Source organism: Acyrthosiphon pisum, chromosome A2 (assembly GCF_005508785.2).
Source record: "Acyrthosiphon pisum isolate AL4f chromosome A2, pea_aphid_22Mar2018_4r6ur, whole genome shotgun sequence".
NCBI classification, from domain to species: domain Eukaryota; kingdom Metazoa; phylum Arthropoda; class Insecta; order Hemiptera; family Aphididae; genus Acyrthosiphon; species Acyrthosiphon pisum.
The window spans coordinates 52,934,849-52,962,609 of record NC_042495.1 but is presented as its reverse complement, the minus strand read 5'-3'; the positions used below and the strand labels follow the sequence as shown (position 1 = coordinate 52,962,609).

Sequence of the window (27,761 nt, the reverse complement as noted above, 5' to 3'; positions counted from 1 at the left end):
AACACAATTGTGTTTGAATTAATTCAAATAAAATAAGTGCGAAAGTCAAGGCAACCGTCTGCCGGCGTCCGTATGAAACGTCCTTGTTGCGCGTGAAAAGTGACAGGCCACATTAAACATTTTTACTTATTCGGTTTATATTTACACGCACAGCCATCCATGAACAACTACAAGTTACAACAATACCAAAATCGCACGTTATCATCTAGTTTTTGCTGTAACAGAATAACGATAATTACGGGTTTATTCATTATTGGTTGTTTTATGAATTGATGATTATATAAATGTCGACAAGCGCCACTTGTAATTGGTATTTTCTAATAAAAACATCTTCGTATATCGATCATAGTATGTTTAGTACCCACAAGAACCCTCCTCTCTATGTGGGCCTAGGAGTGTGTCAGCTGTGAAGACACGATTTACGCTTTTATAATGGATATAGGTTCAAATTGATTATCCCCAATAGTCTGGTGGTGACTGCCATGAATAATACTGAAAATCCCCACCTTTTCATTAATTAATACAAAATTAATCATCTATTATATTATATTTATATCGTATATCTAATGATTAACAATTTCAGTAATCAAACTTTATTTAAAAAAAACTATCTTCTATGTCAATTCATTAACTTTTAATAACGTAGGTAACTATATAATAAAGCTTCTTTTGAATTTTATCATCGACGCTTTATAATTTACATAATTAATTTCTTGTACAATTTAATGGATAAAATATAAAAATAATTTAAGTTCTCTCATTGAAAAAGTATATAATATACAGTGTGATTCACCAAGCATGTTCACCCCCCCCCCCTTTTTTCATTTAATAATAATATTCAAATTCCGATTTTTAAAATTTTTAAATATACTTCATATCATAGTTTCAACTTCTTGAGATTTTAAGTTCTACTTAAGAAGTGTCCTGTAGTGATAAAAATTAAAAACTTCAATAAATTGAGAACCTCCCCTTTTAACTGTAAAATATGTTAAGAATGATTCGAACGAATAGTTTTTCAGTTATTAAAATGTAGACAATGTAGTCGATCAACCATTATAGTTTCCATCTTTAAAAGGTAAATTGAAATTCATGAATTATATTGGAATTTATTGTAAAACAATACAAATAGGACACAGTCTCACTTAATTCACATCAGCTTATGCTTGATATTGGATAGTATAGTGTAACTATAGTTAATTCGAAAGAAATTATAAATTTAAAATGTATATGTCGTGTTAGATTCTAAGCAGAGTTTGATGTAAAATAACTATTCATGTTCTATAATCTACAGATAAGATCAATCCTATGAGAACAATTTTTAGATTCATAATAAAACGGAGGAACAATAATGAATAGAGATTTTCGATATTAATTATTGAATACCTATTCGAATTTACATATTATTGAATAGGAAAAGCTTATCAAAATCAAAATATTAATACAGAAGAATATATAAAAATTCTATGAAAATAAATCTGAAAAATATTGCGAAAGGAATACAGAGATTGTGTGGTTGTTATTGGTTAGGTTTTAATAAGCCATTATTTATCTGGCTTTTTCTGCACAATCCCGGATAATATAAAACTTCGAGCACCGTCGTTTAAGCTGAATAACTTCAAAATGATATTAAAATATAATTATACGAATTTGCTAATTTTTATTAAAACATTATGTTTTTTCTATATCATTTTATTTTTGGAAAATATTAATAAGCATCTATGGTACTTAGATATAATAGGTACCTACCTACAATATATAATTGTATCATTGTAAAGTCCGAATAAAAGTAACTACCTATTGATACGATATACAATATATTGTATCCATAAACATTTTATGAAAAGTACTATGATTTAGATTACAAAATAAAAATACATGTTGACATATCCATTGTTGATATATATTATAGGCATTATAGGTTCATCAACAATTATAATAGTAAAAAATTATATAAATACAAAATTTTAGAATAATTTCGTACAACCTAAACTTTCAAAACATAAGTTAATACTTTTTGGAATAATGACTACACTATATTATATAATATAGTCGTAATATAATCACACTGTATAGTCACAAATTCTTCCCACGCAAATGGCGATGGCGAATGCAATATAATCGTTGTTAGTTGACGACAACGAAGACCGTTGTCATATGATTTTTAATAATCGTAAATAGTTTACAGTAAATATTGATAGTGCATTGTTAATAATTGTTAGGTGTGTATTATAATTTATAATAATATAATATATAGGTATACTAAATAACCTAACCTACATGTCATCGGGGAAAATGAAAATGCTATGTTTTAATGTTTATTTAAATATTCTTAAAGTCAACGTTAACAATAGTTTGTAATTTGTTCAGTCATTATGTGTAGTGCTAGACGTAAATCGTACTATATATACTATACTATCTAATAAGAATGATGATCCTGTTCTGTAGCTATACCTAACTATTCACGAATAAACTCAAAACGGCAGCGGAATAGCGAATGTGGTGCCAGCTTTTTCAGCAACTCTTATGGCTCCTGCGACTTCTTTACATGCTTATATCATGAAAGGTTTGAACGTGTATGATATTATGTGAGCGTTTAAAAAATCCGCACAATCAACGACGAACAATAATATTTTTTCTGAATTTATGAAAAAAATCATACACTTATTTATAGGAAAAACCCATTGATTAGGTATATTATGGATAAAACTATAAAATAAAAGCAAATGTTATTAAATACAACTATACACAAAAACATAGTAAATATGTAAGGAATTAATGAACATCTATGTCAATTAATTATTGCCAGATAGTAATCAAGTAATATTGCAATATCGAATGTTTCATTGTGAAATCGGAATATTTCAAGGGTAGAAAATTCCAAAATATGTTGTTACAAATTGTTGATACCAAATTTAAATTATTTATTATTATATATAACAATTTCTTATGTGCCGGTACAACGTTAAAATAATACAGGGGCAGCGTGTTTGTTTCCGGTTTGTAACAAAAACTGGGGATATATCAAATTCTGAAAATAACTCCGGTAAAATTATGCAGATATCCGCACTATTTAAAATTATTTCGACAAAGTTTTGTCATCAGGTCAAATGGGCAATATTAACAGGCATACTATTATAGATATCATATTATATTATCATAAGATGACACGTGATACCTGTGTATAACATACCAATAATATTATATACCCATATGGCTGTCTCCGTCTATCTAACGGACAAAGTATAACATTTTAAATTATGGCATGCAGGTTGCTATTAGAGTTTAAATACCGCTTTTACCAAATTTGAAATTTGAATATTTTCGAAACATAATTTTTTGTAAGATATGAACAGTCGATATATGGTCCGACAAACTGCAGCGTGTTACAATACTAATATAATTATTATTTAAATCATAAGAATACGTAAAAACGTCGTGACTTTGAAAATATTTTATAAAAACAATAGGTATGTCATTTTACAAAAATATTCTTCTGTCCATACTTTGAAAAATAATTTTAAACTTTTGATATATTTCAATTACAATTATTTTAATATATCGCTTTTTGATAAGTGGAAACTGCGCTTATATTATTATTAGTTATTATCTGCATTATACATGGATATCACGTCCATAAATACATATATTATACTATTATATTAATCATGTTTAAATAAACTTCTTTCAGCACTTCAGCTACTATATATAGTGGCTTCCACCTGAGAAAATAAAAGCCATATTATAAAACCAATAAAATAATATGTCGGGTATATTATGTTTCTCGTCGTTCGGTATCTTAAAAAAGCGCCGTGATATTTTAATGTGAAGATAAACGTTGAAATTTAAAAGATTAACGATTTATGAATACCACGGCGAAAAGGCAACCCCATAATATTATAAGATGATTATATTTCATAGTACGATCGTCGATTAGACCAAATTGTACCATCGTTATTATAATTTGTAGGTACCTATGTCTTATGCAAAGGAGGCGGTTACGGAGATTTTATGAACAGAAAAAAATGCAAACGTATTGCACGCTTTTTAACGCGTATACACTAAATGGCTAATTTAATATTATAATCTATAATTTTATATTACTTCAACGCAATATAAATATAACTATAGGAATAGGAAGCGTATAAAAGCGGATTTCCTCAACACAACACGCCGCATTGTATTCAACGAGAAAATCGCCAATTACGATCTCTTAATATAATTATCACACATGAATTATTAATATATATTTTATATTTTAATGGTCTAAAAATTTAAATTTTATCGCTCTTTTATAAGGTGTATACGGTTTGCTCGTTGAATCTAATTGCAATATAAAAAATCATTAACTGTGCCTACTTGCGTACAATATCGCCTAACACAATCTTTATAAATTCTAAAAAAATCTTAACAATTTAAAGTAATTAATGCGGTCCTATTGTTTTTCTTTAAACAAAAAAATAACCTCGTTTTGAACTGCAAATAAACGTGAACAATTTAAATAAACATTATTTTTATAAAAGTTATTGGTATGAATATAATATACCTATTATACCACTATCATATTATAGAAAACTAATATAATTCAACTAATTATACATAGAAAATGTTTGATATTTAATCAATCGAATACTATAATAATTTAAACATTATTGATAATAATAACATTGTTATCATAAATGTATAAGTAGTTATATTGTGAATAAATGTTTCAAAACTGAATATCAATGGCACTATGGCAGACCAAGTTAAAATAACGCGGTTACTGGTATTGTTTAATATTTTTTTTACGGTTTGGCACCTTATCAACTCCAACGAACCTATTTAAACAAACAAATAATTTGATAACTTGGTATATTATTAATAGTGTAACGGTAATTATAAATTATCAAACAACAAATATACAATGCAATTCTATATAATACCTAAAATCAAGCCCGGTTTAAGGGTGGTCCGGGGGCGGGGGCATGGCCATCGGTCATCGATAGCTAGAGTTTGTTTAGAGGCCTCAGAGTTGTCCACTAATTTTTTCGTTATAGATAGCCTATACACTGCATAAATCATCTAAAAAAAATCGATGATCATTTAGCGAGGTAAATAGCTTGTAAATTATAATTTATAAAATATAAAGTGATACATTATTCATTATTTTTTGTTATGTACCTAATACCTATATATATTTATTATATCAGGTACCTAATATTAAATAATACCTATATACATTATTATTTTTTTTTTCGTACAGGGGCCTCATTTAAAACTTTGGCCCCTGGGCCTCAACATACCTTAATCCGGGCTTGCCTAAAATAAACATAGATACGTAACAAGTAGCATTATTGTGATGGCTTGTAATCACTTAAATTTCTTTCAGTGAATATCTTCGTTTCACAGTTAGGTTACGTGGACGGGCTTTTAATCAACAAATAAAATTATACTTTGTAAATAACATTTTTTTTTAAATTTTCTATTATGTAATAATAGAAAACTAAATCAAACTAAGCATAATATTATACCTATTATACTCGTGCTGCACCGAAAACATAATAATTATAGATTGGAAGAAAAAATTTCGTGCAATTATAGTGTATAATATATGTTATAATTAGTAAATGTGGTTCAGAATGAAATGCAAGAGGTATTTATAATAGGTACCTACAGTATAATTAATGAGATTTGAAATGTTGATAAGTAAAGAGAAAAGCAACTGATGATTATTGATTTCTTAATAATCGTATATTAATGGTATATAACTGCTACCGGATTATAAACTGTATGTATACGTCTGATCTATAGCTACTATAAATGTTATTTTTATTACCTATTTAAGTTTTTTTTTTCTTCCAATAATTCATGGAAAAATGTAATTTGAAAATCGCTAGCCACCCGAGGGCGTCTTGGTTTTAAACGTAATATAATAATATATAGAATATAGAGTATGACATGAACGCCATTCTGCAACAACTGTCGTCGTTCGAGGAACTCCATTATTATTTTCTGTTTGATATATAATAGTATATTGTATGCGTATGTACCTTTATACGCGCTTAACATAATCTCCATCGTATACACTTATAATATTATCTATGTATAATAATATCCAATACTAGGAGATTCGCAAAGTTTTCACCATGGTTCACTGTTCTGTGAATAAATCCGTGTTTTGTGTACCTAGACTGCGTACAAAAGAAAGCACAGACTGCAGTGGTGCACTGCGCACCTACCATTGATTACCTACCGAATGCCTAAACATAATATAACATGTATCTCTTTTTTTCGAGGAGTTAAAGAATTGGTCGGTTTCTCTTTTTTATAACTTAACAAAAAAATCGATGATCATTGACGTTGTACGACAAATACCTAAATTCAAAATGCTATATTTAGATATAAGCTATAGGTTACCTGCGATATGATTTCGTAAAGGGTTAGGTATTCTACAAGAATATTTCATTTTCTGTATTTTCCGTAAGTTTTCCAACGGTAGGTAATCAATTATTAATTGTATTTCATCTTAACAGCAAAAATATATTGCTTATATAAAGTCACATGGTTATGTAATGTAATCGAGCAATATATAAAAACGTATAATATATTGATCGATCATCGTTTCACGTTTAATTCACTTTAAACCAGCTCGATATTGAGTAACAAATTCATACAGATATATACTAAACAATATAATAATAATAAAATTATACGTTTCTAATTGCCTACTCATTTTCAAAATTTGACAAATTCCCACTATTTTTAAAAACACCTTAAACAATTACAAATTGTATACATTTGATAATCATTGTGATAAATATAATCACTTCAAGGTACAATTAATTTTTTAAGCAATATTGCTCGTGAGAAATGTTCTCATGTATAAAAAGTGGATCTTCAAATGAACAAATCTTGAAAACAATACATAAGTAGTTTAATTTCAACACTAGTTATTTTATGTTATAACTTATAATAGATGTATTCACTATACACAATATATATACTATGAAGTATTTAGCTATAAAATTCGATCCAAACACAATAGTATTAATAAATACAGTAAATTCTACACATTTTTTTCCTATTCAGATTTTAGTAAAAAAAATAGTCATTAAGGTTGGCAATCAATAATATTGTATTTCATATTCTTATCCAAAACTTAGTCATAATTTATAATGTATACTGTATATCGTGATACGCCTAAATGGCCTATTATGTATATTGTATTTGGTTACATCTACAACAGTTATTTGTTTATTTGTTATTTTGCAGATATAACTTTTATTAAAAATGTTTAAAAAATGATTTGGTGTATTTGTGATAAGTATAGTATAATAGTAGACGATAACGCATTGGAGATTGGTAATGAGAAGTATCAAACACAATGGCTAAAATAAACGTATATATTTATAAAAATATAAAAATATTACATACCAGAACGTCGTATTATATTTTGTCGTAATTTTGCTCGGATATTGATTGTGGGACACTGATGCACTCCGTTTGTTGGAACGACTTAGCAATCGTGTCCCGAGTATCGCCAGTTTACAGCAGGGACCCTTTTATTTACCGGTGATTTGGACCAATTTCGCAAAAAGTGTCCCGACACTAAGAATGATGTTCTGAGCCAACTAATCATTCTTACCAAGGCCGCACTCTAATCTTTGCTTATAAATAATGTTTTCATTTATTCAATTTGTGATACTGTTATAGATTTGTTTTCCCGTTGTACCTCTTTTATGCAATACTGTTTAATAAAATCCAAATGGCGTCAATTCATGTACAAATAAACAAAATGATTATGCATTTATATGAATCAATAAAAAAAAGATTTCTACAAGTTACAACACAGTTTTGATGAAGAATTTGATGAATATAAATACGAAACTCGGTATAGTAACGAGCGGCCATGGCACCTATATAATGTTTGAAAATATAAAATTGTATATAATATTATATTATTCGTAATCGGTTGACGTTAATGTAAATGCGTTTCCGGCGAATTGTCGACTGGCGTGCATTTCGTCAATGTCATTTATCGATTTACGTGTTTATGTCAATGCTTAATTTTCGACCAATACGTCATATTTTAATCATAATATTACAAAATATATGAACAAAATACAAACGACGATAACATGAAAATTATACGTAGGTACGACCATCGAATCAAATCTATTTCCCCGATCGCTACTACAGCAACATATTACAACGCCTCCAGCAGTGGCGTATTTACGGGGAGGGATATGGGGGATAGATCCCCCCTTGACCTTTTTTTTTGTAAAATTAAGTTTACTTATTTTCTGTATTTCTCAATATGATAAATGAGGATGACTTTTAAGTTTTAAGTAGATTCAACCTATATCTGTTTTCTAAATGTTCTAGTCGTGGTAATTTGTCCCCTTTGATATAGGTACTATAATACGCCACTAGTCGTTCGTGGCATAAGTATCGGAAAATAATAACATATATCTTTATGGTGGTATGGTATACTATATTTTTGAATTCTCTGCGAATTATTTTTCATGCATGAGTGTTTATAATAAACCCGATAAATAGTCGGTAAATAAAACAAAATTACTATGAAGACCATAGGGCATGAGTTTATTTTTAGTGACTGAAAACATTGTATTCACCTCTGGGTTACATGTTTTAGATGTTTGTGATAAAGAGGTTTATCTAAATATTCATGAACTCTTGAAAATATTTTGTATTTTGCCTGTATCAACTGCTATACACCTGAACGATGTTTTTCAACTTTTTATTAAGTATTAAGTCTTACTTAATAAATAGTATGACAGAAGTAAATATTTTATCAATTTTCCTATTTAATATTGAATAATAACTATAAATTAAATAGTAATTTTTATATACTTTGTTTATTATAACCGACTTAGACACTTAGTGCCCGTTTTAAAATCATAGTTTAAATTTTACCAGTCGAATTCCGCGGTTTAACATTAGTTTAACTATTGTAATACGGACCCTTATAAGAGGACGCTACACCCGTGTGTGTTTTCTGCCTTACACACGCATGACATAAGAAATTGTCGTTCACTATTCTCAATATAGTGAGCTGTTAGTTTTAATACTAGAGTGAATCGACCTATTATCAAACTTTTAGATAAGAACATTATTTGGGTCTTAGAGTGGGCGATTTTTCGATATTTTCATTTTCGAGAACAATAAGGTTATGTGAAATATCAAAAATTAAAAATGCTCATATCTCGCTTGAAAATTAAAATATCAAAAAATCGCCCACGCTAAGACCCAGATAATGTTCTTAACTAAAAGTTTGATAATAGGTCATTTCACCCTATCGTGCTTGTGTAAGACGGAGACAACACATACGGGTGTAGCGTCCTCTTAATGTGTTGGCTTTATTTGCATGTCACCGGTCAATACAATAATCATGCCAGTTAAGCTTATTGATGAACTGAGCATCCAAAAAAATAGAAAACAGGATTTTGTATTATAACTATTTTTTTTGTTTATCGTATTAAATACGGGATTGTCGTTAGTATGAATTTATAATAAATGCTATTAGGTATACTATACAATTTGTGTTAATTCTTATTTCACCTTGATCCACACAAGTTAGAAGATTTTAAAAATGTTTATTATATTCGTATTTATTGAGTGTACCTATTATTATATATTTCATCCCCCCCCCTATCAAAATTCCTAAATACGCCACTGGCCTCCAGTCGTGTTCGACTATGATTAGACTATATTATAATATTACGCTATATGCACATCACGTAGAAAAACAAACTGCATTACAATATACAGATATGCGATCGACTTACGTTTCACAACAGTTTGCAAAAATCTTACATTATTCTACATTAAATATTAATTCTACAATCAATGTATTTTTTAATCGTTAAAACAATGATAATTTCAGGGGGCTCTATAGGGGGGCCCTAAGAGCCACAGCCCATCCTAAGCCCTTATTTCTAAAAAATTGCGTGTTGTTAAGAATAAAATAACAAAAAAAAAAACATAATATCAAAAGTTTTCTGAAAATTATGACTTAGCCCTCCCCCAACCATGTCTCCTCCGCCCCTGGATAATTCATAATTTAATTCTTAAGAGCCAACCGAAATTGTATATATTATTCAACATGTTGAACTTAATTTCGTCAGTTGGTAATTAGTATACCTATGACACGAAATGTAAAGTATAATGGAGAATAATAAATTGCAAAAAGTTTAAAAAGTTTAAAAAATATAAGCGCTCTTAATATTAAAATCTCATCTCAGTGTTTTCATAAATTTATTTGAATACCTAATGCTCTAGTCATTAGAGTTTAGTGGCCCGATGTGACGCATAAAACGTGTTCTGAGTGCAAGTTCCCGGTTGGGTTACCTCCCGGGTCTTTAGTGACAAATCCTCGCCACATATACACAATAAAATTCAACCTAAAAAATAATAACCATCATCCAAAAATCTATTTTGCCGCTGGTTAGTTAATAAACAAAAAATAAATAGATTACAATACCCTAAATATTCGGAATACACAATTAAGGTATAATAGTTGAACTAAGTATTGAAATGTTTCTACTTCCTATATCTTTCATTTTTAAATATAATAACGGATGATAGGTATAACTAACCTCCCAACAATTAACTCGATTTTAATGAATAAACAATAATTTTTTACACATTTATTCATTATTCACCACAATACATCTGGGTAAATATAAGAATCTAAATAGCAAAACGAACTGTAAACAGCTAGGATATTTTTTTTTGGCCGTAGCCATTTTCCTCCAAAAACGAGATACCGTTTTCCTCCACTGTCCATTTTCCTCCAAAAAATAATGAAATAGTTAATACAAATAATTTATGCATAGCAAAAGAAATCGATTAATTTTTTTTGGTGATTTATTTTTGTGTAATTCATCGGCTACTATTTCATCAGTTTTATTAGTGTATAATATAACTGCTTGACAAGTAGTCAAAAAACATCGCCAACGTGATAATTCAGATTTTAACTCATATGCTAAAAAATATTTGTAACCATCACAAATTAACAAACGTTTTGTGTGTAATCATAATAATAAGTGACAACTGATACACAATATAACATAAATAAGTATATACGTATATGCCGTATATACACGTTATATGTGTGTATCTTTAACCGATAGCTGATATAGATAGCCGATACCAGAGTGTAGGTAATCATCAACCGATAAGCGCAAAATGTGATCCTAGCTTTAATCTATATATTTATAAGACGGAAAGTAATACTACAACACTGGCTAAAATATTGGAGGAAAATAGACAAAATTATAGTTTAAAATAATTTGGAGGAAAATGGAAACCAACCTTTTTTTTGTGGAGGAAAATGGACAGTGGAGGAAAACGATATCTCGTTTTTGGAGGAAAATGTACCCGCCCTTTTTTTTATCCATTGAACAACTATGGGAAATCCAAAATTAACTAAAAATTACCACATACCTAATATTTTATGTTTGTTTTTTAATGTTTACAGGTGGGAGGCCCTTCTGAATTCTACTAAAAAGATTTTAACAATATCAGAAAAAATAAAAATAATCAAACCATCACATTTTGTGATTCGTTGAGAATTAAAATACGAATACAAATTAGAAGTGGGCAGATGTTAATGAAACAAATTAATATGAGTTAGTTAATAGTTACTGAATGCCAAAAAAGCGTATTTAGAATAATTTATCGAGCATTTCAAGTATGATATATTATTGTATTTCAAATATCAGACCATTTGACCATTTCACCCACCTATACCCATCTCCCTATCTCGTAAAAATATTTTTACTGTTCAATGTTTTAACCACGATAACGATAACGAGTTCATTGATTATATCGTTTTGGCAATACTTATTATGCTATTGTCGACCCAAAAAATACGTTACTTATTATTTATTACGGAGATACCAAAACCTAAGGTAGAGTTATTAGTAATGGACAAATTAATATTTACATAATTATTACGTCAATTATTATAAGATCGGCACAACTCAGGTTAATAGTTTTTACTTCTTTGAAGGAAATAATACATTAATGTCCCTCACCTAACCCCATACTCGTCGAATGAAGAACCTTCAGATAATATATCAGACTTAAGTTTACAAGCTGAACAAGTTTATGCGATAATTTAAAAAATATTGTACATTACTATAACACAAAACCCCTATAAAAGTATACAGGTTTGGGAGGATTGACGTATAAATAGATTATTATTAGAATTAGGATGTTGATGACTTTTGCATTTTCTTCCTATGATCCTATACAATACTATCTTAGTTAAAAATTGGTTTCATGATTCCTTGATTCATAATATATAAATTTTATTTTGCAATTTTTTTGCATTTTTAGTCATTTTTAGCTATAAATGCAATTTTTGATTTTTTAATGTAATTTTTTTATGTCTTTACATTTTTTCATATTTTAGGTAATTTTATATAATTTTTGAACAATGTGGGGGGTATTTCTCCTCAAATTTTAGATTTTAAAGGAAATTTGTAAAATATTCAAAAAAATAATTTTATTATTATTATTGTTGGGATTTTATTGTGATTACATTTATAGCATACCTATAAGATTTACCGTTTGCGTGTTATACATATTTTATAAAACAAGTGCTTTTTCACACATACGATGATATACATTTTAATAATTTTATATAGTTCTTAAAATTTAAATGTAGGTAAGTATAATATTGTCTATTAATATTACAATTCATGTTTTAATTTACTCTGACACCCATTATCACATCCATATCTCTAATAAAAATTATTATTTTTAAATTAAATTTTTTTTTACCTTTTCAAGTAGAATTTTTTGGATTTTTTATGGCATATAGAATTTTTTTATGGCATTTTTGTGTGTTTTTTTACTTTTGTAGGTCATCAGCATCGTAACTCTAATTATTATGTTCTCGCTGTCTCGTTCTATCGCATTACAATATAAATAATTGTAATCACAAGGTAAATACCGTATAAAACTGTCTCGAAAATCCATCCAAAAAACCATAATGTATAATACTGTACGCTAAACATTAATATAATATTTATACAATATGAATCTTCATTAATATTCTTGCGGTGGAGGGGAGGTGCATACAATATAATGGTAGCTTATCAAACTAATGCAGCAGCGTCAGATTTCTAGATACGACACTATTCAGCTGTATAGCAGCATACGAGGTGTGATAACCGCTGGTCGGGACCAGACATTATAACGATAAATAATAATACCTAGGTACGCAGGTATTATAATATACGACCGTAAATTATAACATATATATGTAGTATTATATAATATTATAATGCTTGAGCGGCAACTACTAGCCAAAGGGTTGAACATCGATAAGCGTTGGTTGGGGGGGAGGGGGGAGGCGTTACACGCTACTATTACCACTGGTACATATTGTTACTATTATTATATTATAATAATATTATTTTACGGCCGGTGCATCGTCAAAGGGTGGTGCGGTGGCCGGTGGCTGCTGCGGCGGCGGCCGGAGAGGAGCAACTGCAGCGCGATCGGCGCAGCCCGAGGACGACCGCGACGGCGGCGGCGGAACCGTATTCAACACATGGCCGGCGTCCTCGTTCTCCGCCGCCGCCGCCGCCACCGAGTGCCCAAGTGCCGCAGACACTCGACAGTCGACAGTCGCCGACACACCGTCACGGAACGAGCGCGCGTCTCGTCTGTAGCTCTCACACACGACACGGTCGTCAGTCGTAGTGCGTCGCTATCGGAGACCCGACAACCATCAAGTGTCGCAGCGCCAATAAAATAATAATAATACAACTTAAAATATTTCAATAATAAAATCAACGGTATAAATATAGTATTTTCGGTTTTTGTGCAAGTGTCGTCTCGATCACGCGGATCGGTGCGAATTTTTTATCGTCATATTTTTCTTTCAATTTCTGTGGTTTTTTTTTTTATGTGCTAGAAACGAACGCAGCAGTATACGTCGTCGGTAAGTTAAAAACCAGTTGTAATAAATTTTCGAAAATATCATTCACTAAGATTCCCCGCAACGTACTATATAGGTATTTATAATACGAATACTTGTTATCTAGTCGCCGATAATATAAACTCATCTTCAGATGTTTACCTACCCACATCGCCGTATTATGTAGGCACGTCGTTTTCTAGTTTGTCGTAATTTATTATACTCATTTTGGATTAATTAAATAAATTGTTGCTGAACTATTTTTATTTTTTTCGCGTATAAAATTCCAACTCTTTTTACGTCTAATCATTATTGTCAATTGTTTTTTTTACATACCCACACTCGTTTAATTATAGGCACATATCTAAAACGTATTGTTTTGTAAATTTCGTTTGAGCAAAATTGGAAATTAACTTTTGAATTGATTATATTTGAATGGATGCAGTGGTGCAGATTACTCGATTTCACTTGTGTGTTCCAAATTCCAATCACTCGATTTTTAATAATAGGTGAAATACGGTTTACTCGGTTGTCCTAAAAATATATATTTTGAACATTGTTTTGGACGATCAAAAATTTTAGTTTCATCAGAAAACCGTCATATTCTAAATTCTAATAAGATCAACGGATTATATAGCCTTTTTTTGTCACATGTACATTTTTATATAGGTATAAATTTTAAAATTTCGTATTCCGTCACTCATAATATACTTACCTAATCAAAACACACTTTAATGTATAATTTATACATAAAACACGATATCTCGTTTATTTGATAACTCGCTGACGCTTTATTTATTATTCGTTGAATACCGGGTGTTATACGTATAATAAAATAATATTGGTTATATAAAGTTTAATGTTTTCAACGATTTTTTTTTTAACGCCAAGTCTGCGGCATCGGACGTACAGACTAAAGGGCAAAAGGCCATTTTCTCCCCCACAGCGGATCAGCAAATCGCGTGACACCCAGCCCTGGTGGCTATTCGGTTCGCACGCGAATTCGTCGACTTTAATTATATCGTGGCGCTGCGCTCGGAATATTAATTACAACGCAGAGCGCCTTGATATAATATATATTATGAGTTGTGTTAGTGCGGCGCGTGGTAATCCTCGTCCCAGCGATGGTCTGTAGTTATAAAAATCCCGTAATCGGCCTAATGTGTTTATGTAGTATCGTATATATATATATATAGTTGTATATTGCAAACGACATCGTCGTAGCTTATGTACCTACGCGATGGTTTGCGAATGCGTATAGAGGTACACGTGCCTTCGAATACCGCTGTGGTAGCCGAGGAGCGGGCGAGAGATCGCTGGACGACACGCGCGGAAATCGACGCGGAAATTCACGCATTGCGGACTTCTTGCGATATGTCAGCTGTCCGGTAACCGTTTGCCATGGCGCCAATACTACCTCACCGTCATCTGAACCTCTGACCCCTCCACACTTCTAACAACCACCGCAGTGCCGGAGAGAATAGCAATAAGTCTTTTTCAAAATATTCGAGTTTTTTCCATTAAAAATGTATATAATGTAATATAATATATATATATTTTTTTAACGAACAATAAAGCGCTCCAGGTGAGTTTTTATACGCGTGCATTAGCGTTTTGCATACAATGCCTAGCTATATTTTTTACGATTTTACCGCATTTCCATAATGCGTCGCACACGGTACATGCTATATACCTATATAAACAAACTGAGCGGATATTATTTACGAGCCTACTGACATATGTAAATACAAAAATCGACCCCAAGTTGCATATTATGTATAGACTATGGGTATAACAATAATAATATGTATGAGAGACCTTTAGTTGGCCGCGCGTGGACAACAATCGATCGACTGTATTATACGCGCAACCAACCTAGCTGTACCTAAATAATAATAATAATAATAATATTACAAACGCGCGCACAACAATCGGTTTGCTGTCGTTGGTTGCTATGTGTCGTGTGATTGTGTGTGTATATGACGGTATATTCTTATTCGACGAGAAGCAAGCTGTCACCTAGGGGGTGGATTTCATAAGTATCGTCAATATATACGTACATAATATGTATTATATAGTATATTATTATTATTATTATATTTATAGGTTTACGCCATCGGACAGGCCCTATACACTTGTATATATCAGGTATATATATCAACAAATGATATGTCGTATGTACCTAACTATAATAAAAATCGAAATTTAACATAGTATAATATATAACCTCGGCTGCACACAATACTAACATTTATATACGAGTGTAGGGAGTAGCGTCATTTGTGGCGGTGTGGATGAAGGCTGACATCAAAAGGCATATTTTTCACTCGGCTAATCTTAAGAAAATAATAACAGAAAAACGCCACTCGAGTGTAGATGTGGTACAGTAGGAGTAGGACACATCCTATACGTCCTATACGTAACATAAATACGCAATATATATCGTATTATAACTTATCGATCCTATATACACAGGACTCTGCTGCAGTATAAGACGACGTGCAAACAGACATTTGATAATACGCACGTACATTGTATATATAATACATTAATACATTATTATGCATTAGTATTTATGTGGCGCAAGAGAGCGCCGTTCGGAAACAAATTCATCGCACGAAACTGCAGTAATAATAATAATATCCTATACCTACTTGAGAAAGATGTCGTTCACAGCCCGGATTTCTGTCTATATACATTTCTGCAGACTTCTCAATGCGGCAGCAAGAACAAATAAAGCGAGACACACACACACACACACACACACACGTATACTACATAAAACATAATATATTGTAGTACGTCTGTACGCGTATATGTATAATATAATATATATGATATTAATATATCCCTTTCCGGCGCGACCGGTCTCTCCACTCCAGCAATCGAACCCAAAGACCAGCCGCGGTACTCGCGTTATTTTATTATAGTGCACCGTTCTAAAATAACTCTTCAGCCGTGCGTAATATATTGTGACCGTCTGCCAACATTCGGTACAATATTATTATTATACTCTGTTTTGTCAAACGATTCGATCGGCGGCTACCACGTGTACACACTACACACAGCACACATTATACGCACTCCGAAGCAACCCGTCTCGATAAACGAGCCCGTTCAGTCACCGCCCGCACCAACACGGCAACACCGCTTACAGACTACAGTCGTTAGTTATTCGTATAATATTATACAATATTATTATGGTGACATTGGTGACCAGACGTACTTTTTTTAACAGGACGGTTTTTATTTTTTTTTCCAATTGCCCCAGTGTCCTTGACAAGTATTGAGTAGGCATGCAAATACAAATACTGAGCGAGGGGGTGTTTTTCTAACGAAGGAGAAGCTATACATTTCATTACATACATTTTTTAGTCCTTACAGTTTATATCTATGCACATGACATAAGTAGGTACCTACGATAATAATATGATCGAAACAATTCAACGATTTTGTTTCTCACCCGTACTAAACCTACCTATACACACAAATACCTATATTGTGTGTTGTTTATTGAGCGTATTGTGTGTATTATCATAGTAGAAATTAATAACGAACTTGCTGGCAATAGATCAAACGAATTACATTATCGTTTATAATATATCGCGATTAACATAAATATGCGAACGTCTTGGAATATATTAAACGGTATTATACCTATAAAATAATTAATTCCGACATCGTAAAATGTTTGATCGCAGTTAAATTTTTAGTATTCCGCCGGCCGCCGTGGGTGTTTTTTTCGATTCTTATAATAATAAACTGTACGTACGGTTTTGGCGTCCGAAGGGTATAGTGTCTTTTACTAAGTTAACATATATGATACACATTTTACAAACGGCGATGGGTTCGTCGAATTCAATTTTACCTTTTTGAAAAGAACAGAAAATTTAATTTTTATGGGTCGTCTTTTATTCAATGCGAGTCGGAGTCCACAGAGTCGGTTTATTTTTTTTTGCACATGGTACACCACGTACGAAAAGGTAGAATATTCGATATATTATCCGACACTAGCAAAAACTATTTAACAAATAATTTTTCTGACCGTTGTGCCGAGGGCGTAAACATTTGACAATGACCCGTATGTACTCCGGCGTTCATCCACGACTTCTTAGTTATCGTCTGCGCCGGACGGATAGGAAATTCGAAAATTCCTTGTCCGGGTGCGCAGTGCGTAGAAAGTGTATATCACGTGGTCGGCATATTATACCTAAACATAATATCATATACATGTCTTTGGTATACACCATAGGTGTACTCTGTGTTTCCGAAAACCGGTTGCCGTGATCACCCTCTCTCTCTCTCCTTATGATTTTATATATATGCATGTATATACTATAGTAATAATAACAACACATATAATATGATGCACATAAACAAACATTCTTCTATCCACCGTTTTCATTACAATACACATCATCCATACAATACCTACCTGCTGTATTATAAAACGAGAAAACATTTCCGTTACATAAATTTATGCATATTTTATTATTATTATCGGTGCCGACCGTGATGTTTTCTCAAACCCGGGTCTTTATACAGATTTTCGCGTCTCAGATGCATCCGGCCGCGATTCGCTTTTGTTATATTATTTCGACGACCGTCACATACTAGGTACAACTATCATCGTTATTTGGATTATAATAATATATAAGCCTATAAAGCGTTTGCGAAATGGCCTGATTATTATATTATTCGTAGACGCATTATATTATAATATTATTTAACTAATAATTACCTACACAATATATGTATATTATTATGCTTGCGTTTTTGTTGTCTAAATCTCCAGCGCTCTCACCCCGCCTCACGCCGTATTTCTGTCTCGTCCGGTCCAGACGTCCAGTCTCATTGTTATCGTATTCCGTCCAGTGCGCGTAATGTATAATACGTGTTATGTCACCACTGGGCACACTGACACACGCACGCCCACGCACAATACTCGATACCAGACTAAACCGGCGCTATACGCAATATTGTGGTTGTTCCAGTATATTTTATCGTAGAGGATATTAATATTTTTCTGTTTGTATAATATTTAATACGTCACAGCAGTAAGTCATAGTATTTCTGTAACTTCTGACCGGGCAGGTTATGACGACCAAATTACACTAAAATTTGATATTTCCCAAGCAAACAATAAATTATACTCTGAAATAAAAAAATTAACTGTTGAGCAATAAACACTATACTATGAAAATATATATATCATATTACCTACATAATCTAGCATATAAGTAATTAAACAAAATCAGACATTACAATACAATCCAATTATTAGACATTCATAAATATAACACGAGAATTGAATATCTAATATTACTAAAAGTAAACACCTTAAAATATAATAACAGCTACTTGGGCAGGTATATAAAAAGCTTCCAATGTTTAAAATAAATTGTAAAAAGTTTGTTCGGTATTTTTAAATCATTAATATAGAGATAGATATTGAATAATGAAGTAATATATAAATGCTTTACGAATATCATTTATTACTACTATAAAATATTATTTTAAACACTATTATTAATATTTTCATTATAACTACTATAAATCCTCAATCACTGTAGCTGCTGTGAATAGTTCAATAGTATAATATAATAATATAGCCGTCTATATTCCTACGGCGAATTAGGTAAAGTTGTCCGCGAAACGAACACCTGTCGGCCATGATGATATAGGTCACACAGAATACCTACACTTTTAAATTTTTCCAACGTGAAATGCATAGTAATAAAATGTGCACACTTTATCCTTAGTTGATTATATTTTATTAGCTCCATCATATAAAAAGTTTACATCTATATTTATTATTAGATTTTTTGATCAAAATTGAACGCTGTAGGTACCAAAAACTGATATTATTTAAGGAAAAAAATGTCCGAATGAACCCGTAGTCCACTTTATCGATGTTCATACAAAAAAATGTAAAGATCATTACAATATTTTCCTTTTTATCGTTTTTTTCTGCATATCGGGTGTTAAAATAAAACCCGTGGGATGATAACGCGAATATAAAATGTATAACCTATTATGGTTACACTCGAAAGGAATTTATTTTCACGAGTCCCATATACTACTCACTTCGTTACCTATAATACACACCCGCACAATACAAAAATAACCATTTCCTTGTACATACACTTAATAACATATTTGTACAATATTATGCAGTTATGAGCGATAACATTCTTTCAATTAAAATCAACGTCACTATAAAGAGTTCTGGCTCGCGCGCGTCTAAGAAATAATTACCCTTCATCGACACCTTAACCATACGTACGTGTTGGTCGTAATCAAGTTTATACATAATATATAATAGGTAATACACTATGCACCTATAATAAATAATATAAATTGATTACGGAGTATTTCTCTGAAATGTTAGAAACAGTACCACATCCCCACCCACGAGCCGCAGGTAATGTTGCCAAGGCAGTGTATCATATATTTAATCAATTTACACAGGCCTTTAAGGAATAACAATAAACAAGGTTTTTACATTTAAGTCGTCTAGACAGGTTTTTAGTTTTTACTTGGTATACATACAAAATACAAATATAGATATATATATATTTAAATGTGTGTTATGTACAACGTATATTATTACATTATACATACCTACACTATACATCTTGTACAGTCTGATTAAATAATAAATTACATATTTTGCTTACACGTTGGAGATAATATTTAAAGTTCAATTGGCATCCAAAGTGGTAATTAGATACGATGTATCTGACACCCTGGTACAATGCTACATAACAATACCGGGAATATAGTTCATTTTCTAGGAAATATTATAATATACCTACGTATACTGCCACATTCAGATATTATAATATAATATATAATATTACTATCTATCTATTATATATTATTATATAACAGTTCGACAATATTATAACGTCTCAAGGATGACTTACCAAATTACATAACGGTTTATATAGGAATATTATAATTTATCAAAGTGAGAAGTTACCTATAGATATCTATTATTTTATACATTACAACAATTGTACGAAATTGATTCATGTTTTCCCGAGGAACGGAAAAAAGTCTCATTAAAAAAAAAAAAACTTAAATAATCACACTATATTATAATAGGTTGGGTGTGGAAAATTAAATAAAAAGATGAAATCTACTTTTCACGTAGGTATACACACTTAATGTAAAAGTTGGAACCAAGTATTTCAAATATGGTTGGATAAAATCATTTAACTTTTTGGAAGTTAATTAAAATAATGTATAAAAATTGTTAATTTAATTGCTGAATACTCATTGAATTCTAATTTTAAGGGCAGCAATATTATTAAATTTCCAAAACATGAACTTTTTGACGGTTGTTACGATTAACGAATTTTTGCATTGAGATTGGAATAATATTATACAAATAGAACGGATACGTCCTTAGATCAATCATAAACAGCAACAACTATAACCTGCATTATTATACCTCTGTATAGTACCGGTGTGGCGTTAGGTATATCATATAATATATATACCGCACTTAAAATGGCACTATATTATAGGCGTGCCCGTTCGATTATGCTGTTTGGTGTACGACGTCCAAACACGTCTCTACTATATACCTATACGGTTTTATTTTTTTAAAGACTCTTCCACATAAAGAATACACTATAATGAGGTAGGTAGCACACTACTAAGACCAAAAGGCGCGAACGGGGGAAGTTATTTTGGCTTCCCTTCGACGGCGGGAAAGGGCACCTAGGTAAATATTATAAGCACATAACGGCTACCATATCGTCTTACCCCAGCACCATCCACATCCCCATAGAATATTAAGCACACGACCGCATACTGATACATTATACGGAACATTTTGTACATATTTATTTGCAAATACATTTATTATGATATTGCATTATTATAATGTAGAAGTATACTGTAGAGTGTATAGGTATACAGTATACATAATACACGTGCACTGTATAAAACATCAATTTATATACACATAAACACGTTGCCATTTTAGTGTGGCCCACCGAAAGGCTACTGTGTCAAAGTTCAAGGGCTCGGCAGTTTTTTTGAATTATATTACATAAAATAATGTGATGCATAAAAAACGCAGGTAAAAAACAAAATTTAAAAAAAAGGATATAGATTATATAGGTACATATACTTCTATCAATATCGATCGTTTCCAATATACACCCATAAATTAATGCATTTAAAAAAGTATGTACCTATATGTTTGGTGACTTTAGTCTTTAGGTGAAACTTCAAACTTCAAATATGTTTATTTCAAAATCTCAAGTATTTTTAAGAGCTAAGAGTCAACATTGTTAGAATAAAAGATATACCCGGATATACCTGTGCATACCTAAAGTATACACGGCTATATTTTTATAAAAATGTCGTTGAACTTCTTTCTCTCTTTCTCTCTTTCTCTCTCTAGATGGTCTCAAGTTTTTGGTATATTTTATACAATCAATGTACTTGTACTTATAAGCCTATGATATAAACATTACACACTCACTAATTTTTTCATAATTTTCGGTCATGCGAGCACCTACATTTTATTATGAGCATGTAGAAGAAGTGTAAACATTGGACGGTTTCATATCCGATCATATTGCCTATGTAGCACGCCGATTGCATTAACGAAAAATATTATACTTTGTACAATTATAACTTCGTCCTCAAAGCAATGCAAATGGGATTTTCGTTGTAAGCGAATGCCGTACGAAACTATTAATTTTGTATGTCCAATAATGATAGGTAACCGTTTTGAATGTGTCACGTGGATCGTCTGGTGGAAGACGCTGGCGGCTACAAAGCTTTATTGCAATTTATAATAATCAGTTCGGTCGTCAACAGTCAACACTAGTCGGATTTCCGTCAAAGTTTATCTTCAATCGAGACGATACAGATTAGAATCATCTAGATGGTATTATATTTTTTAAATAATACTCCTATAGTCCTATTCGTACTATACATTTATGATAAGTTTTGTTCAGTTTCGAAGCTTTTAATGTAAAGACTAATTAAATAGAGATTTGTGAATTCAATTATAATATAGTACCTACCCATATAATGTTATTATGTAGCACAAATACGTTTTAGCGAATAACTTTTAAATACCTACGTAATTTATGCAGTATGGGTAGTTAAGTTTATGAAGCAAATACACCGACAATACACTATTATAATATAGGTATCTACTATTGCATATGCGCCTTACTAGAACTTCTTATGATTAATACGTGTGTACAATACGAATCCGTTATATGCATACTAACGCAATAGGTATTATTACTTTTCAGACAATTTTTTTGATTTTATCCCGTTGTAATTATATCGTTTGATTTAACTATGAGATCATAGAATTCACGACTTGGCCTAATTCTCTAAATTTCAGGACACTATATATCCACGTATATATTTAAGTTTCATCAACGTTTGTATATATATTATATAATATATGTAGTCGTCGTAACCTGATACATAACCCTATATATTACTACTTAATTTCGTTCTTATACCTTAAAATACGAAAACTATATTATAATGTTTGAAAAATTATTTACGCAGTGTATACAAAAATTATAAAGATATATTATATACAAATGGACATACGTGTATTAGGTTTTAGATATAGTAATATTAACTATCAAATATTGATTGACCCATAATATATACCAAATATCATTTGTGTTTGGTATTTTACTGAACAGTGCCAATTATTATATATTTTAAACAACCTCAGATTCTGGTTTAAATATTATTTTTGTATATTTCAATTATGCCAAACATAATATACTTATTTATGTAGATGCCTCGGTAGATGCATAATAAGTACCTACTTAACGATCTACTCATGGCATGTCTTCTTATATTATGATCAACCTAAAATTACTCAGTTATTATCTAAGTTTTTTTCTTTAAATATATACTATTAAAACGTCACAACTGACGTGCTTAATATAGATATAGATGCGACGCAAAGCCGCAAATCCCCTGAGGGGACGCATCTCGCCATTATTTCATTGAAAAGTGTCGAAAAGAAGTCACATACCTATTGAATACATTCATATAGGTACTTAAATAATATTAAATCATAATATGATATAAATAATATTATGATCAGTTCCAAGCAAATATATGTAGGACGCATATGCATGTGTGTGTGTATTGAGTATACAACGCTTGGAGATTTTACAAAAATATTATTTTTCTTATTCAAATTATTTTTTTTGCATTGCTTATGTATTATAAATAATATTGAAATGACAATAATTTATTCAAAACATATTGTAAATTAAATTTTTTTCGTCGTATATTATTGAAAACAAGATAAACGCGCGATTTACTTCATACAATTCTTATTATATTCGTCAAAACGAGAATAGGGGATCTCAAACTTAAATGTTTCGTGACCAAAACATTTTTAAATGTTATTATTTTTGTCCTTCAAATATGAGGAAGTATTGAAATCAAAATATTTGTCTTATACGCTTGTGTATATTACTACAACAGTTTATCATAATATCAATACAGGTGCACATACATAAGCTATATATAAAGGTACCCATTATATGCGGTTTACTAGATAAATCGTAACTGATCATAGGCATTTATTGATTTTTGTTTTTAAATAAAATGTCCATCGTCATTCGAACAGGAAAGCCGAATAGGAAACTTCGTGTCTATATAATAAACAAATTGTCACATTATGTTAACTTAACCCTGCACCTTTTTGATGTGTTAGTGAATCTGGCAACGGTACCTAGATAATATAATATATAATACATAGTATGTAGGTACATTATAATTTATAAATATTATTATGCATGACATTTATTGTATTTTTAATAATAATATAATATAATTTAATATAAAAACGCTTTCTACTGGGGAAATAATTTGTTCTTGCATATTCGAGTTAAAATTAATACTTGAAAAAAAATAATTGAATCGCTATTGTTTCGCAATTAACTTAACCTTGAGGTTTGCCGAGTGTTAATAAACTAATTGCTATAATTTACTACAGGCACCGCATTTCTATACATAAATCACCCTTATCGATAGAGCATTTTTCCAGGTTCATTCAAATGGTACTGTAATCGCTTTAAGTTGCATTATCAAAATGAGTGGGTATTATTTGTACGTTGAGACACGCGCGTAAGGTACAACAGTATTATAATATTTAATGAGTGCCTAATTAGTTAAATTTAATCAAGATTGTATTTATTCCAAACACTGGCGCATAGCATTCGTTGCGCGATAATGTTCAATGACGTTCTCACTGATAATTATTTAATTTTACACAGACGTGTGTAACCCAACGCGGCTTGGTGCATCGATTAAGTAGCGGCTATGATGGATATTGGCACCACATATAATAATATTATTGTAATGACTAATGACTCTTTCAGCTGGTGTTAATCATGAGTACCTACCTATACCAATACGTCATATTTATCGCGGGAGTAGGCACTCACGCAAAATCGCGGATCGAATGTCTTGCACAATCATCCGAAGTCATCGATTGCATCTATACAATATAATACTTAAATAATATTATATATTAGGTACTATATCTACCGCTATATAATAATGGGTAAATACCTCTGATACTCTCGGACGCGGAAGTCGAATGTCGTGTTGTCCGTCACGAATCACATATATAGTCTTGGCGTACTATTATATACTGAAAATCTCAATTGCGATTATATTATTATATCTATAATACGTAACGACGAGTACGTCCACCGCGGGAAGCCTTCGACAGATAATCGTCGCGCGCCTAGACCCGTAATTATCGCAGTCGTATTATATCTGTATTTTATCTTATTATATACTATAATAATGCACATCACGCAGCAATTTATGTACGCGAATTGTGTGCGATTTGTGGCGCGGCGTGGATATCCGGTCGTCCGTCCCCGGGAATCGTAAGACGCGCCACTTATTTTTGTAGATTAATATTATATTATATTGTGTTGTACGGCCCTAACGATTGTTTTCCCTCTTCGTCGATGATCGAATAATTGACATGAAAAAATATTACATAGTGGTCACTTGAACTATGGGACGCGCACATGGTGAAGACAGTCGTCCCGCATGCATATAATATGTGCAGTTGTTCCGGTCTTACTAACGTATAACCGACGTATAACATTCCAAAATTGACGACCAGCAGCTGTTACAACAAGTCTGTGTGATTATATAAAATATAATAAAAAAAAAAACTAAAGAAACTAACACAAATAGAGTTTACTCCACTCTACTTTCCCGTCAAGATTTGCAGAGTAAATTCGAGTATATTATATTAGGTATAATATTAAATTGATACAGGATCTGGTTTATTATTATTCGTATTATTTATTATTAATTTCTCTTACGGGGGGGGGGGCTATCCGCAGTATGTACGACACTAAGGTAAATAGTTTAATAATAATATAACATATATAACGTATTTATTTATAATACGACGACTTATGGTTTCGGAGCAACCCGCACGCACAGAAAAACACACGCGTTTTCGACCACGTTTTTTCGTCGCTCGCGTTATATGAACACAATCATCCCCTAATATAATATTATGTGCAGCGGCGATGGCGGTCGGCACATCGAGTGACGGTTTCGCGTGAGCTGTCCGCCAACGTGGTCGATCGTGTTCTGCACCACATGCGGTACGGAAAATTTACGAACCCCGTCTCGAGCTGCGTGTAATTATAATAATATATAACCGTACACCAGGTATATACCGGGAATGTATCTATACCTGCTTCGGTTCACCATTTTTTTTTTATATACCAAATGTTCCCATGCCAACGTACCGATTGAGTCAATATAATGTTATATGCCTATCCTTTATGGAATCGTTACCGCGGCCTAAATTATAATATTACAATGTTTTTAAATGGGTCTATATTTACGTCCCAAAAAGTCGTCAATGCACTAAAAAATGACTACGAAATATTCTCAAAAACACATGTGTGAAATTGCTAAAAATATGCTTAAAAAATAATCACTAAAAATTATATAATTTATATAAAATCCGAGTTTTTATATATACCTACTGAACAAAATATTATATAGTGTAACGATTGTCGTTATCGAATATTATATTTATTTATTAACAATAGGCACTAAATAGAATACAGATAGAATACTTGCTTAGAATACAGAGTAGAACGCACTGATCACGTTCGAAACAAAACTACGATGTATTTCATACATAATTTTATGTTAATATTCATATAATATTTTTATATCATAATCTATACGATTTATCGTCCTTAACCATTTTGGGTAATCTGTCAGACGCTTAAAGTGCAAAATATGATGTCGCGATCTTATATAGTTTACAATAATTAATTTTAGTAAATTATTATAGAATCTATACTTTCGTATAAATGCAGTTTAGCTCCCATGTAACTATTGAATTGTTTTATTATTATTCACAAACGCGATTACGAGTGTACTAGTGACGGGGTTACTGTGTCACCACAACGATCTGCCACACTAACAGTTATCACAAAGAAAACGAACATCTATAAAACAAAAAAAAAACGGTCATCAATATGTTGTGACTTATGGGTCGCCAAGATTTCCAAAATTAATCGTACCGTAAAAAGTTTGGAAAACTCTAGTTTGGACCAATGCAAGTACGGGAATATGTGAAAAACAATATTATTTCCGCCTTCCAGAACAACACCGCAATGTACCTCGAATTTTGTCTATATTTGTCACATTGAAACATACTTTTATTGGAAACTATATAAGTACCTAACCTCCGGAATCGTACCAGAAAATCATTTGGGAATATTGGTATTTTTGGAAAAAAAACTAT

At 31.3% G+C, this 27,761-nt stretch overlaps 1 protein-coding gene across 2 annotated transcripts in view; it reads left to right on the top strand.

Moving 5' to 3' along the window:
- The first annotated feature begins 13,614 nt into the window (after positions 1 to 13,614).
- Positions 13,615 to 27,761, top strand: part of LOC100159373 (beta-1,4-glucuronyltransferase 1) — a 72,131-nt gene continuing 57,984 nt past the window's right edge. The window contains exons 1-2 of one of the 2 annotated variants that reach the window (XM_029490795.1): positions 13,617 to 13,960; positions 22,682 to 22,850. The gene's annotated coding sequence lies outside the window, so the exon portion shown is untranslated. Of the gene's footprint in view, positions 13,961 to 22,681; positions 22,851 to 27,761 lie in introns of both variants that reach the window. The other variant, XM_001942626.5, reaches the window with a different exon arrangement.